General features: G+C 43.8%; 1 protein-coding gene across 2 annotated transcripts in view; it reads left to right on the top strand.

The window, feature by feature from the left end:
• Nucleotides 1-16,389, top strand: part of ASTN1 (astrotactin 1) — a 356,522-nt gene that overhangs the window by 126,466 nt on the left and 213,667 nt on the right. The window lies entirely within an intron of this gene.

Raw genomic sequence — 16,389 nt, 5'->3', positions numbered from 1 at the left:
TGCTAGAGAAGTGTGAGTGTGGAGATGCGTATGTGTGCACATATTTATGGCGATGGGTGGCTGATCAAGGATGCCAAATAATTTGAGGAAATAGATGGTGTCCTTAGAATGTAATAACCCTTAGGAAAAGTCCTGTATTGCTAATGCTTTTTGTTGAGTTTTCCTGAGCAGAAATTAATGGACAGTGGACAAGGAGTTGGAAAGAACAAAAATCAGCCTTAAACCTGGGACTCTGAGCTCTTTCCTTCATATGCTACTGGTTACCCATGACAGACCAACAGTGACGTTCAGCTTTCCAAATAAAATGAGATTACTCCTTCAGCTTGACTTTAGTTTATGCCATGTTATTTTCAACTGAACTGGAGCGGGCAGAGCAGCCCTTAGAAGGGCTTGGGCAAAGCGTGAGGGTGGGCAAGTCTTGTATGTGTCTCCGACTTGCCCTCGGATGTGGATAGACCCACACCTCCGTGGAAAATTCAGGAAAGCCTATGACTTCTGCAGGAGCACAGGGCTCCCCAGGCAAACTGAAGACCTAAGTGCTGCCTCACATCCTTGCAGAGACGATGTGGTCAGTGGAGCCTCCCGCAGCGCCTCTTCCCATCCCACCTTCCTCCAGCCCTATTCCATCCACCCTCAGACTCGGCCTCTCCTATCCTTTACATTGTATTCTAGAAACAGTTTCAAAGTCTGAAGTTGTCTATCTGCCCTCAGCTTAGAAATCAAGCCTGAGGGTATCCTGTTTGAAGATGTCGTTCCCAGAGTCTCTGATGGTTTCTTCTTAAGAAACTCAGGGACTGGTAGACTATCTGATACTCTTTATGCAGTATCCTTTGGAAGTAAGTAGGCAGCCATTTAAGGCTCCTCCATGACAGCAGTATAAGTGTTAGAAGGTAGCAAAGTCCTTTGACTAGTAACAGTGTTGGGCAGCAAAAGGCACTTAAATGAAATCTTATTACCCAAACCCTGTTAGTTATGAAATAACAATAGCAGGGCTATTTTTCATTAACTGTAATGATCAATACTGATGAGGTTTTCAGTTGGATCCAAATAGCATAATTCAAAAAAGAGAAAAGTTAAGGTTATTATCAAAACATGAATATACCCAACCTTTTCTCTCTTGTTAAGAAAATGTATATTTAAAAGCTTAACTGATAATCCTAAATATTTCCAATATGTGCAGAGGGAATTAATGGTTCTGTGAACACCTTAAAGTTTGCATTTCTTTCATTTTGTATTTACACTTTTCTCATCCATATTACCTCAGTGCAGGGACCACTGTTTATTTTTATATTTTGCATTCACTGTTGGCTGTGTTTTGTTTTACACACAAAATGTAAGTAATGAGAGAATGAGATGCCAAGAAAAACCCTTTTGTGTATCCTTTTGACACTGTATGGATGAGAATTGGTAAGTTCCTTCTTACACTGTGCCCAGAGTAAATATACCATCAGCAAAATCTTGAGCTTACAGAAAACCAATACCTCAGCTGAGAACTTGGCAATTTAAAACTTTGAAAAACCTTTTGCTTTTCTTATTTTTCAATCATATCCTAAAACTTTTGAATTATTTTTTCCAAGGAGGTACTATTTCTTCCTTACATAAAACAATTGGATTTCCCTCCAGAAATCTTATATTATTGCTTAGAGGGTCACACGATGTATTTTAACCTCTTGCATGATTCAAACTTGGCTGAAGAGATTTATTTCGAATTTAGCCAGATAATTGACACTTAAAACTACAAAAGCGCACAAGGATACTATTTTGCAAGCTCTTGAACAAGTGAAAACAAAATCAATTGTAAACTGATATGTGAGCTTAAACCAAAGTCAAGGAATTCTTCAGTTATTAGCAAATCATTTACTCCATTGAAGATCAGGTTTTAATACAAGTTTACATTAGATAATCAGCCTATGAATTTAAATTTTCATGTTGTAATTTTGCTAATTTACCATGTGATCTACATTTTTCTTCTTAAAGTGTGCAAAAGAATTTTACAGTGCATAATGTAATTTTAATGTATTATCTACATATTTCATGTTCGTAATTAAAGATGACAGTGTTAATAGACTTCCTGTATGCATATGGGTTGGTTAAGTATATTTTTCACAGCAAGTAGCCTTTCAAAAATGCTTCAGTTTGATATATGTGTGTTTGTGTTTATATGTATACATTCATATATATATGATAACTCCCACTGTTAGATGATATCTTTTATAGTTCACTCTTCTCAGGCACAGTTCACAATTGAGGGGAAAAAAAATCTAAGCATTTGTCTATTCCTCCTGAGAGTTTTGTGAGGAGAACCCATCAATCAAGGCTGGGTGCTGCTCAGAACCACTAGCCCCTGTGTAGAGCCCTCTGGCCAGCGTCAGCCAGTTCTTACAGCCTTCAACTGCTGGCTCCTCGGGGGTCCGCAAGCTTCTTGTTTCTGGGAGCCCCAGGTAAGCCCAAGACACATAGTTTTCTTCTGGGAGAAACAATTTAGAAAATAAGGTTCTGGAAGTTCCATTCTGGGTAGGTCACTCTTCAGGCTGAGTTAGCGCAAAGCCCAGAGAACACACATGTGGGGAGCCCTAGGGCTGTGTTTCCAGGACGACAGGCCACTTGTGCCAGAAGACGCATTCTTGCTCCTACCTGAGCATCCTTAATCAAGTTCACTTCAGTTGTCTAGAGTCACATATTACTTTGCTTGAAGCTGTCTTCATTTCCCTCCTCAAGCTCAACCATTTCTAGGGCAGAGAAGAGCAGTTGTAAGCATGGTCATCGTTATATGCCACCGAGACTGTCAGGTACTTATTAAATGTACGTGCGCGAGGGAAACAGGGCAAGATGCTTTTCCTTTCAGCACCTTTAATGTTCAGCAAACCTGTTACCAAAAATTGGTTAGCAATCTCATTCTTCAGAGTCACTTTTGCATCTTTCTTTTCAATTGATATTATTTGTTTAGTTGAAGAGAGCAGGCCCTAATTTATCAGAGCTGGTCCTTCTGATCTTTAAGAACCAGATAGAGGAGTTAAGACATTTTGTGTTACCACAAAGAACAGAACTCGAGTAATAAATTGGAAGGTACAAAAAGACAGGTCCTGATTCAGTCCAAGGAGCTTATCTAGGGACTCAAGCCATCCATGATGGGGCTAGACTGACTTATTGGCCACACTGTTCCCCTGCCAAACCCATCTTTGTGTTCCTGGCCTCCCATTAGGAAAATGGTGGGCAGTTCCTAAAATAGCAAGACCCCTAAATAACACAAATGCTTTGCTTTTTGGTTGTCTCAACAGTCTGATGTGCAAGACCCCCAGGTCCATTTGAGGGCTATTCCAAAAGCCGCGGGACAATTGCCTTGCAAACCTCCCCCACCTGGCACCGTGGTCTGGCAGTGCATCTCTTGCCAAGATGCAGCAGATGCAGGAACTTGTGAATCTATTAGCCGTTGCAATTGATTAGCTATCCGTCTTGCTGGCTACCCTCCCCCATTCCTGTAGAGTGGGAACTGGGGTATAGTGGAAAGAAACCTTACATTTAGTTGGAAGGTGGTCTTCAGGTTCTGGCTTTAACATTTTATCCTTTAAAAGAAGGCTATCCTTTGGGGAGCCTTCATGACCTCATCTGTGACATGAATGTATTAATTAAACTTTTTAGCTTTAAAGACTGGAGATCTACTCAGACCATCTCTGTAATGAAGTTTTACTGTAGAAATTCATAGGGAGGTAAGGGAGACAGGAATCTTCTGATATTGAAAAAAAAAATCTTAAAAGCAAAATTTCATGAAACCTGAGACTGGTGGGTTGGGCAGGATCCAAGTCATCTTGTGAGCCCCCAGCCTCAGCACTTTGTGGTTTGGCTTTTTGCACCTGTTTCTGTTGCTCCTGTGGCCATGAATGGGAAACTTTGTCCAGTCTACACTGTAAATGTCCCCATTTTGATGCCTTTATTAAATGTTCATACTATCCATTCACTCATTAGGTCACCTCACTTCAGACCTCGCCTGACTCCTCTCAGCTTTACGAGGTTTCTCATGTTATTCCTGGGCTGCCAGCTTCCCCTCTTTCTGCCACTCTTATTCTAGCTTAGGGAAACAAGTGGATGGACCTCGCTGGTTACCATAGTTCTGTATCTTCAGAGACTTTCCTGTCGAATAGCCCATAGGTGGATGCAACCTTAACAAACCTCCTTCTGTTGGCTGTTATTATGAAGAGGTTGGCTTAGGTGACACAGAAAATGGTGGACTTCTGCTCCAGTTACAGCTTGGAACCGTTTCCTTTATTGGAGGCTGAGAAGCCATGAGTCCCTGATTCACTCATTTAACACAGTAGGCAACACAGTCTCAGTTGTAGAGATGTTGATGGATCGGAAGATCTCACCACCACCACCACCACCACCACCATCATCACGATCTTATTTTGCACTTACTATGTGTTTACTACTAAGTACTTTCAAAATGCATCCATTTATTTGTCATTCATGTCACAATATCCTTCAGATCAGATCAGTTGCTCAGTCGTGTCTGACTCTTTGCGACCCCATGAATCACAGCACGCCAGGCCTCCCTGTCCATCACCAACTCCCGGAGTTCACTCAGACTCACGTCCATCGAGTCAGTGATGCCATCCAGCCATCTCATCCTCTGTCATCCCCTTCTCCTCTTGCCCCCAATCCCTCCCAGCATCAGAGTCTTTTCCAATGAGTCAACTCTTCGCATGAGGTGGCCAAAGTACTGGAGTTTCAGCTTTAGCATCATTCCTTTCAAAGAAATCCCAGGGCTGATCTCCTTCTCAATGGACTGGTTGGATCTCCTTGCAGTCCAAGGGATTCTCAAGAGTCTTCTCCAACACCACAGTTCCAAAGCATCAATTCTTCGGCGCTCAGCCTCCTTCACAGTCCAACTCTCACATCCATACATGACCACAGGAAAAACTGTAGCTTTGACTAGACGAACCTTTGTTGGCAAAGTAATGTCTCTGCTTTTGAATATGCTATCTAGGTTGGTCATAACTTTCCTTCCAAGGAGTAAGCATCTTTTAATTTCATGGCTGCAGTCACCATCTGCAGTGATTTTGGAGCCCAGAAAAATAAAGTCTGACACTGTTTCCACTGTTTCCCCATCTATTTCCCATGAAGTGATGGGACCGGATGCCATGATCTTTGTTTTCTGAATGTTGAGCTTTTAGCCAACTTTTTCACTCTCCACTTTCACTTTCATCAAGAGGCTTTTTAGTTCCTCTTCACTTTCTGCCATAAGGGTGGTGTCATCTGCATATCTGAGGTTATTGATGTTTCTCCCAGAAATCTTGATTCCAGCTTGTGTTTCTTCCAGCCCAGCATTTCTCATGATGTACTCTGCATATAAATTAAATAAACAGGGTGACAATATACAGCCTTGACAAACTCCTTTTCCTATTTGGAACCAGTCCATTATTCCATGTCCAGTTCTAACTGTTGCTTCCTGACCTGCATACAAATTTCTCAAGAGGCAGATCAGGTGGTCTGGTATTCCCATCTCTTGAAGAATTTTCCACAGTTTATTGTGATCCACACAGTCAAAGGCTTTGGCATAGTCAATAAAGCAGAAATAGATGCTTTTCTGGAACTCTTTTGCTTTTTCCACAACATCCTTAGGTAGAATTTATTATCTCATTTTACAGATGAAGGGATTGAGGAACAGACAAGCTAAGTAACCTGCCTAAAGTGAAACCACTCTAAGGTTGCAGAGCTAAGATTTGAACTGAGGCAGTTGTCAGAGTCTATATACTCTAAGAGGGAGCTCAAGTGGTAAAGAATCTGCCTGCCAATGCAGAAGTCATGGGTTTGATCCCCGGGTTGGGAAGATCTGGAGGAGGAAATGACAACCCACTCCAGTTTCTTTCCTGGGAAATACCACGGACAGAGGGACTTGGCAGGCTGTAGTCCATTGGGTTGCAAAGAGTCAGACACAACCGAGGGACTAAGCACAATCATGATACAGTCTAAGAAGTACCCAGTTCATATCTGGTCCATGGTGAGTGCCCAAGATATTTTCATTACATGCCCTTTTACTGGGTTTTGTTATTCTGTCTGCTGGAACTCATTTGACACATGTCCCATTTTTATTCTAAAGCCAGTCACTCTATGAGTGCTGGGACCCACAGCTGGCGTGGGCTTCAGGTCTGTCTTTCTGTGGCTCTACCAGGCAGCTAAGCCGAAAGCTCAGAGTCTGTTCAGCTCTGCTGACCCCACCTGCTAACCTTGGCTTCAGCCACTCTCTCTCACAGCTGGCAGCAGGTTTATTGGCAGAGAAGGAATGAGGGAAGTTGGGAACTTCCAACTCTAAAATTGTGAAAGTCAAGTAACAGTAAATTTAGGCTTCTTCATATATATGTTCTCACACTTTTGCAGTTAATTTCTAGAAACTAAAAAAAAAAAAACACCAAAAAATATTTTTAAAGCATTACTGACCTGTCATTGATTTAAAAAAAATCATCAATGCATTCATTCATTTAGTCATTGATCCTTTCATGGCAGCCTTCAGGTACTTTTTTTTAATTATGGAGAGAGAAAATTCATAAGACAAGATTGTACTTTCAAGGAACATTCAATCATATCATTAACACTTAACATTTGACGATGATCTTCAGCAGAACTGTGTGCCAAGTGCTTTCCCATTCCATCCCATTCTTTATACCCTCTTTATAATTCTGTTCTTCTCTTTCCTGAAGCTCACAGAGGCCTTCAGTTACCCTCATTTTTCCAGACAGCAAGGAAAATAGCTAAGAGGCCAAATTTTCACTAGGATACTAATATCTTTTAAGGATACTAATATCTGTTAACAACTTGATGTAATATTCTCTTCAGCAATTTAGCTTAGTTTTGATATAGATGCCAACAATTTACTTTTAAATACTTAGTTTCAAAAATCCCTGAAGATCTATTTGAAAGCAAGCATCATGATCTCCGTGGGGTTTAACTCAATATTAAGAGTTGGTAATATTCATAGTAAAGAAGCTGTCCCTTCACTCATTCTGTTCCAGACAATGTATGGGATTATCTTCAGGAACAATAGCAATTTCTGTAGCAGCTTTGTGAAATAGACATTAATTCTCCCATATTTTGGATATGAACACTGAGACAGAAAGTAAATTACAGACCCAAGATCACGCAGGTGGAACCAGTTTTCAAGACAAGTACATCTGACTTCAGACTTGACTCTGACATTAAGACTGCAGCTTGGTGGCGTGAGAGTTGGCTGGCTTCTCCAGTTTTGCAGGCTGTGGAACAAATGTGCTTCTTTTGGGTAGCACAGCAAGAAACCTTTACTTAATGGAGGTTAGGAAGACACATAGAGAATTGGGCAAGGTATTGTTATGCTGGAGTCTCTAAGCCACTTCAAAGAGTGGAGAACTAGATTGGGCCACAAGACCAAGCATTATAGAAGCCTGAGGTTGGATCTGAGCAAAAGTCATTGAGAAGCCAAGAAGCCAGTGAAGATGGTAAGTCCTATGTGTAGTACTGTGTAGTTCTATGGTCTAGCTCTGGTAGTTTATAGCAATGGTTTTGCTACCAGAAAGACCACAAAATTAAATCCTCATTCCTCCACTGACTAGATATTCCAGTGACCTTGGCAAAAATTGCTCAATCTCTCTATTCTCACTTTTCTTATCTATAGAATGGGAATAATAATAGATTCTACCTCTTAGGGCTGGTATGATGATTAAATGAGATGATTCTTATTAAGCACTTCCTATGTGCCTGGCCCCTGGGAGATGCCTAGTAAATATCACCTAGATAAACTCTTGCGATGCCATGTAAGCTAGCTGTAACAATTTCTGTGTGCAGTGTGTTACCCAGGGGCCCTCTGCCTTGGGGAGCCAGGAAAGCAGGTGGGATCATAGCAACCTCTTAGAGGAGTCCTCGAGGAGTTTGGCTCAGGGAGAAGACTGAGGCAATTAGGGCCATCAGGGCCACAGGAGGTGCCCGTGACAAAGCTGGGACGTGGTCATATACATCCAGGGCATTGTTAAGTCAACTTCAGTTTTGTTGTTTACAGGGTTTCCTAGCAGCTATCCTGTAGTTTAGCATGATAATCTCAACTCCAAACTTCCCTGGAAGAACTTCACTCATTTATTTTTTTCATCAAACCAAATGATGTCATTATGGGAATTCCTTTTCTGCCCATGTATCCACAGATACAAAGATTGTTATTACATTCTCAACAGCCAAAAGAAGGCATATACATAATGGTGGGGGATATTCAGGTCAGCACTGGTGGAAAAACTCAGATTCTTATTCCTAATGATGTTATCTTTCCTCCAGATCTTGCTGTCTTCCCTCACCTTCTGCCCCTCCCTAAAGCTTTGGGATTCTCTCACAGACCTGAAGTTTGCCCGTATTTTTGACCACAAACTCACATCCATGGGGCTTGGTTGGAGAAGGCTAGATTTATGCCTAGTAGATAGAGCCAGCTTATGCCCACAGAGAGACCCCTAGCATGGCTAAAGGCAGAAAATTAGGCCAAGGATCTGTAAAGGGCCAAATGGTAAACATGTTCAGCTTTGAAGGCCATTTAAGCTTTGTTGCAACTATCCAACTCTTGCCATCATAGTGCCAAAGCAGCCATACACACTGTATGAATAGTGTATGCGGCTGTGTTCCAATAGAGCTTTATTTATAAAAACAGGCAGTGGGCCACATTTGGCCTGGAGGCCACAGTCTAGTGACCCTGATTAGTACATTCTCCTCATTTTGCCTGCAGATCCCAAACAGACTAGACTCTAACAATTGGTAGAAGTGATAAGGTCCTATTCGCAGAGTGAAAGATAATGGTTTGCTAGTTTTTGTTAGACTCCCATAGATTGATTACAATTGTCACTTAAGGAAGGCATTGATAAAGATTGCTCTTGCTATAATACAGGCATGTGGTGTTTACAAATTAAGGTGAAATACACTCACATTAGCCTTTCCTGAGTGGTATTGCTGGGTTTCGTGAAGATAAACATTGATGAAAACAAAAATGTGCTTAAAACTTGACAAAAGAAATATAAACAGGACACCGATTAGCAAACATGCTATCTTCTCTTCCCTGTGTCTCCTGCTTGGCTTCAACTTTGCCATATGTAGTAGAGTTGTATGTATACATGTTAGAGTATACCTTAAAGCAAAATACCTCATATAAATGTACATTCAGACATAGAAGTAGAATTATGCTTTCAGACATGTCACAATCAAGTTGGCGATATGGAAGGATTTATAAGTTGGTGGGGGCTCTCTGCCTTGCTGAGGAGTCTGAGGATGGACAAAGCAGGGGCTTCCCTGGTGGCTCAGACAGTAAAGCGTCTGCCTACAATGTGGAAGACCTGAGTTCAATCCCTGGGTCGGGAAGATCCCCTGGAGAAGGAAATAGCAACCCACTCCAGTACTCTTGCCTGGAAAATTCTATGGACAGAGGAGCCTGGTAGGCTACATTCCATGGGGTTGCAAAGAGTCGGACACGACTGAGCAACTTCACTTTCTTTCTTTTGTAAAATCAGCTGTGAGTCTTTCAAGTATCTGTGGAAGTTTATTAAAAGTCTTGACTACATGAGAGGCTGATGTCAGTAGCCCTCCCCAATATTGCTTTGGGGTCCCCATGGTACATCCAGGGAGGTCAGAAGCCTCTTAATGCTGCCCTGCTATTTATGATTCTCCTGATACCTCTTGCTGCTGCTGACGTCCATGAATAGCGACAAAGATGAGTCAAGGAGCCTTCTAACTTGGGATGAATCAGCTGTTCTGTTTGTTGGTACATTGGACTGTGGCTGACAGCAGCCAGGGCTTCACGGAACAGTATCTGAGCCCTTCTGGGCTCTGGCTCCCACTCCCAGAGTTGGCTTAGGGTGAACTTAAGGTGACGTCTGCTGTTCCAACACCATGAGGGAGACAGGGGTGTGTGGGATCCCAGCAGGAGCTCTGACACCAAACGTTTGTGGAAGGATTCAGCCTTTTGTTTCCTCCCTCCTTTTTGTCTGAGGGAGAGGGCAGAAGGCTTTGGGATTAAGATGCATAAGTGTTATGGATTTTTGAGTGAGTATGTCATAGTTTGACCTTTATGGGCTTTAAACATGGTATTACATACAGAGTGAGGTCAGTCGCTACACCAACCAAACTCAGAAGCATTATGCATCCCAGCAGTGATGTCAAAGCATCTCTCTTTGATTCTTTTTTTTTTTTTTTGTACAATTGTTAGCCTATTTTGTTATCAAATTACATGTAAGAATAAAAAAATTATATTGTTGTAGTTGCTTAGTCTCTAAGTCATTTCCAACTCTTTGCAACCCTGTGGACTGTAGCCCACCAGGCTCCTCTGTCTATGGGATTTCTCAGGCAAGAATACCGGAGTGGATTGCCATTTCCTTCTCCATGATTCTGTCTTTATTCCCCAAATTTCATGGAGTGTATGCATCCAGGTCACCATCCTTAGGCTTTACACTGGTTGTGTCAGTCTCTGGCCCCACTCTACTCAGTGCTTTGCTGATCAGAGTAAGCAGCCCCAACATCTAAAGCCTCCAGCCTCTCCAGGGCATGGTCACCTTCCTTGGACTCCACCTGGAGTTCAGATGGGGGTGTGCCCACATGTCCCAGGTGGGGCTCTGTTCAGAACTCCCATGGCAGAGTGGGGCCACGAGCCCACCTGCTCTCCATAAGAGTGGACTGGGGACTTGGTTAAGGGACTTCCCTGGTGGTCCAGTGGTTGAGACTTTGCCTTCTAATGCAGAGAGTATGGGTTCCATCCCTGTTCAGGGAGCTAGGATCCCACATGCCTCATGGCCAAAGAGGCAAGACGCAAAGCAAAAGTAATATATCATAACAAATTCAATAGAGACTTTAAAAATCAGTTCAATTCAGTCACTCAGTTGTGTCCAACTTTTTGCGACCCTATGGACTGCAGGACGCCAGGCTTCCCTGTCCATCACCAACTCTTGAAGTTTGCTCAATCTCATGTCCATCAAGTCGGTTATGCCATCCAACCATCTCATCCTCTGTCATTCCCTTCTCCTCCTGCCTTCAATCTTTCCCAGTGTCAGGGTCTTTTCCAATGGGTCAGTTCTTTGTACCGGGTGGCCAAAGTATTGGAGTTTCAGTTTCAGCATCAGTCCTTCCAATCAATATTCAGGACTGATTTCCTTTAGGATGGACTGGTTGGGTCTCCTTGCTATTCAAGGAACTCTCAAGAGTCTTCTCCAACACCACAATTCAAAAGCATCAATTTTTTGGTGCTCAGCTTTCTTTATAGTCCAGTGGCTCAGAGGTTAAAGCATCTGCCTGCAATGCGGGAAACCTGGGTTTGATCCCTGGGTTGGGAAGATCCCCTGGAGAAGGAAATGGCAACCCACTCCACTATTCTTGCCTGGAGAATCCCATGGACGGAGGAGCCTGGTGGGCTACAGTCCACAGGGTCACAAAGAGTCGGACACGACTGAGCACCTTCACTTCACTTCACTCACTTCTCACATCCATACATGACTACTGGAAAAACCATAGCTTTGACTAGATGGACCTTTGTTGGCAAAGTAATGTCTCTGCTTTTTAATATGCTGTCTAAGCTGGTCATAGCTTATCTTCCAAGGAGCAAGAGTCTTTTAATTTCATGGCTGCAGTTAGCATCTGCAGTGATTTTGGAGCCCAAGAAAAGAAAGTCTGTCATTGTTTGCATTGTTTCCCCATCTATTTGCCATGAAGTGATGTGACCAGATGCCATGATCTTCATTTGTTGAATGTTGAGTTTTAAAACAGCTTTTTCACTCTCCTCTTTCACTTTCATCAAGAGGCTCTTTAGTTCTTCTTTGCTTTCTGCTATAAAGGTGGTGTCATCTGTGTATCTGAGATTATTGATGTTTCTCCTGGCAGTCTTGATTCTGTAAGCCCTCTTGGAGAGGTTGCCATTAATCCCACCATAAGGCTGCCGAGCAGACAACCTGCAAACTGCAGAACAATTATACCAAATAAATTCTCGCACTGTTAAGAAAGTTTAGGACCCACAGCAGATTTCCCAACCTGGGAATCTGACAAAGGGATTGAGAACCCCCAGGGAATTTGACTTTGGAGGCCAGTGGGATTTGATTACAGAAGTTTCACAGGACTGGGGAAACAGACTCTTGGAGGGCACAAACAAACCTCGTGCACATCTGGACCCAAGAGAAAGGAGCAGTGACCCCACAAGAGACTCACCCAGTCTTGCCTGTGAATGCTCAGGAGTCTCTGGCCAGAGGCATGGGTCAACAGTGGCCTGCTCCAGGGTCGGGGTACGGAATATAACAGTGTGTGCACAAGACCTTTTGAAGGAGGTCACTATTATCTTCATTACCCCTACCATAGCTTGGTCTCCAGATCAAACAACAGGGAGGGAAAACAGTCCTGCCCATCAACAGAATATTGGATTAAAGATAATACTTTGGCCACTGGATGGGAAGAACTGACTCCTTGGAAAAGACCCTGATGCTGGGAAAGATTGAAGGCAGGAGAAGAAGGGGATGACAAAGAATGAGATGGTTGGATGGCATCACCAACTCGATGGACATGAGTTTGAGTAAGCTCCGGGAGTTGGTGATGGGCAGGGAAGCCTGGCAACCTGCAGTCCATGGGGTTGCAAAGAGTCAGACATGACTGAGCAACTGAACTGACTGAACTGAACTGACTGACTGAACACGGCCCTGCCCATCAAAACAAGACCCAGTTTCTCCCACAGTCAGTCTCTCCCATCAAGAAGTTTCCATAAGCCTCTTATCCTTATCCATCAGAGGGCAGACAGAATGAAAACCATAATCACAGAAAACTAATCAAACTGATTACATGGACCACTGCCTTGTCTAACTCAATGAAACTATGAGCCATGCCATGTAGGGTCATCTAAGATGACAGGTCATAGTGGAGAGTTCTGACAAAACATGGTCCAGTGGAGAAGAGAATGGCAAACTACTCCAGTATTCTTGCCTTGAGAACCCCATAAACAGTATGAAAAGGCTAAAAGATATGACACTGAAAGATGAACTCCCCAAGTTGGTAGATGCCCAATATGCTACTGGAGAAGAGACTTTAAAAATAGTCCACATCTAAATCTCTTAAAAAAAAAAAAAGGCCAAGTAGACCAGCAGCCTCATGCTGGATAAGACCACTAAGTAAGAAGTCAGGAGGTGTCCAGTCTAGTCCTTTTGAAAGTTTGTGAAACCTCAGGCAAGCTCCTTCACCATCCTGAACCTCAATTTTCTTATCTGTAAATGAATGTTTTCAAAACTTTAGGCATTCAGAGGTTTTTTTTTTTTTTTTTGGCCAAATTTTTATACAATCTGTGTTAGTGTTTTCAGAATATTTTTATTTAAATTGACTGTCTTTTTCGGTTTGAACTTATTTTAGCTTTATCTTAGATGAAACTGCCAACAAAACCATGGGTCTGAAGTAATAGTTCATTATTTCAAAATATGCTAGGAAAAAAAAAACGTTTTATGAAATAAAAATGTTTAACACTTTTACCAGCCATTGGCATGCCATCAATCAGGAACACTAGAAGGGCTTCAGGGACTGTGCCTTGGGAAGCCCAGCCTAGATGACCTTCAAGTTGTCTGCAGCTCATACCTTCTAGGAATGAGAGTGAAGGATGTATGGGATAGTAGCAATCCCTGGTTAAAATAGACTTCAGAGTAATAGATAAAGAAACTTTATTCCATCCCCTGAAGCAACTCTACTCTTCTTTTTTCCATTTATGAGTGTAAGATGAGGATCTATGGGGTCAGGGGTGGGCTTCTGTGCCTATAGGTTGGGTTGATGGATGCACTTCTGCCCTGGGAGGGAGCTGTCCCATGGTGCTGATCCATTGAAAAGAGTTTGGTCACTGTGACCCCTTTCCTGTGGCCCACTGGGACTACTCTGCAGTCACCCTGGAGTCTTGCTGAACTGCTGGCCCAGGGCCCCTGTGCTTAGCCCCCTCTGCTTCTCACAGTCCCCAGGGAGTCTCCCTAGATGTGCCCCATCTTGGCTGGCAGGAAGTGCTCCAGGATGGAGTGGTCCTTGGACCATGTGAGGGATCAGGTCATGGAAAGGGCCCCCAGTGTCCAGCTTGGGGGATTTGGTAAGGGGAAGTGTCACACAGAGCATGAGGAATCACCTCTAGAGGACTTGGGATGTTCTAAGAAGGGGATCTTTATCCTCCTATCTAAAATGACTTCAGAGGCAGCTGGATTCCTGGCGAGCACTGCTGAGCCAGTGGTTTTATATTTCCTCCTCACCTGAGGGCCTCAGTTGCCCCGTGAGCTCTGTTCTCAGGACAGCAGTTAGGTGGAAAAATCTGCTTTGGAAAGAAAAGTCCTGACAGGATAGGGGACCTTGCTTTGCCGACTGATAGTACAGGGACTTACAGGGTACCTGCCAGACTCCCCTTCATGGTGGGTTCCCTGGTCCTCAGCATGGGGACCGGGACAAGGCAATGCTGGATTTCTACCAGGAATCAGGAAGTTGCTCGAGGTCCTCTCTGAGGCACTGGGCATTCAGCTGTCTTCCTCTTCCCTGCTTCCCTCTCCTACACGCCAGTGAGTTCCTTTACCTCTTTGCTCAAGCTTGGATTCGATGTGCATTTTTACGTAGTTTTATCTAATGAAAAAAGTTGGAGTGGGAAGTGGGCCATGTAACTATTTCTGTGTGATACTGTGAGCACTTTTGAAGGGCTGTGTCTACATCCAGACATTGTTCACCAGCATTCATGCTAAATGCTGCATTACCCAAGTAACATCATTTCAGGTCACTAGGGTTGTAGGAAATGGCAACCCACTCCAGTATTCTTGCCTAGAGAATCCTGTGTATAGATAAGCCTGATGGGCTGCTGTCCATAGGGTCTCATAGAGTTGGACATGACTGAGCAACTTAGCATGCATGCATGCATCGGAGAAGGAACTGGCAACCGACTCCAGTATTCTTGCCTGGAGAATCTCAGGGATGGAGGAGCCTGGTGGGCTACTGACTATGGGGTCATACAGAGTCAGACACGACTGAAGCGACTTTGCAGCAGCAGCAGCAACAGCAGGATCACAAAGGAGAAAGATTGTCATTTTGCTTGCAAATCACCCACAGAAACAGAGCATTGTATTGTCTGGGAACAGAAGGATCTCAATCTTCCTGTTCATTCTCTGGCCCAGGATCCCCCTTTCTGCACTATCCTGTTCAGTGTACCCGCCCCGGCCTTGGCATTGTCCCCTTGTGCCCTCCATTCCCTTCCACGTGTATGTATGCAAATCGTACCTATCTTTTATGTCCTCCCTTAAACATCACCCCCTGGCACCTCCCCTAATCTCTCAACCAGAGACCGTGCCTTCTTGATTTCCTATGGCTGGACCACCAGGAAAAATTTCTCTGAGCGCCTCTCATGGCTGGTATCTATCTCTTTCCAATGTGTTCGAATTTTGATGACTCTTTTCTTCTCTACTAGGCTCCTAAATGGCAGGATCTGGTCTGAGTCTGATTCATCTTTGTATTTCTTACAGCTACCAGCACAACGCTTCACACAAGATACATCCCCAGTTGGTGTTTGTGGAATGAATATTATTTGTTTGTATCGTGTGTTTTCCCCTTGGTCTTTCCATCTATCTCTCTCTCCAGCCCTGGCTTCTCTCCCTCAAGCTTCTGACTTACAGATCTATCTGTATGCGGGTGTCTCACATACATTCTGAACTGCATGAATTTGGTGAAATGTAGCATATACCTTCCCCACCATCCTCCCCACCTCTTGTGTTCTCTGCCTCTCTTGGGCAAGGACCACCAGCATCATCCCCTCTCCTCCCTTTCCCTCCTCATTCCGTCTGGCACCAAGCTCTGCTCATTTGATTTTCCCGAAAGTCTCTAGAATCCCTCTCTTCTTTGCCTCCCTAGCACCACCGCTGATACAGGTCCCCGATCACCTCTCACCTGACTGCTGCAGGAGTTTTCTACCTGTTCACGCTGCATTCTGACTCCATCCCCTCAAAAGCCCCCTCTCACTGTCGCTGGGCCGTCCCTAGTGAAATCCAGCTTCGACAGTGTCCCCAGTGAAACGCATGGGTTTGTTCCTCCACTCTGGAGGGTAAACTCTGAGAGGTTGCAACTCTCGTGACCTGACCCTCCTCTCCCACGGCTCCTCGCTGTGTCCGCTCTCTCTTCTAGCCACACTGACTAGCTCATTCATCTTCGTTGGACCTCTCTTGCTATTTAATACATTTATTCCCAGGTGGCATTAGTGGCAAAGAACCCACCTGCCAATGCAGAAGACATAAGAGACAGGTTTCATCCCTGGTTGGGAAGATCCCCTGGAGGAGGGCATGGCAATCCACTCCAATATTCTTGCCTGGAGAATGCCATGGATGGAGGAGTCTGGCAGACTACAGCCTATGGCGTCACAAAGTCCAACAGAACTAAAGTGAC

The sequence above is a fragment of the Bos taurus genome, chromosome 16 (assembly GCF_002263795.3).
Source record: "Bos taurus isolate L1 Dominette 01449 registration number 42190680 breed Hereford chromosome 16, ARS-UCD2.0, whole genome shotgun sequence".
NCBI lineage: Eukaryota > Metazoa > Chordata > Mammalia > Artiodactyla > Bovidae > Bos > Bos taurus.
Note: the sequence above shows the minus strand (reverse complement) of the source record. Positions and strands in the feature narration are given on the sequence as shown.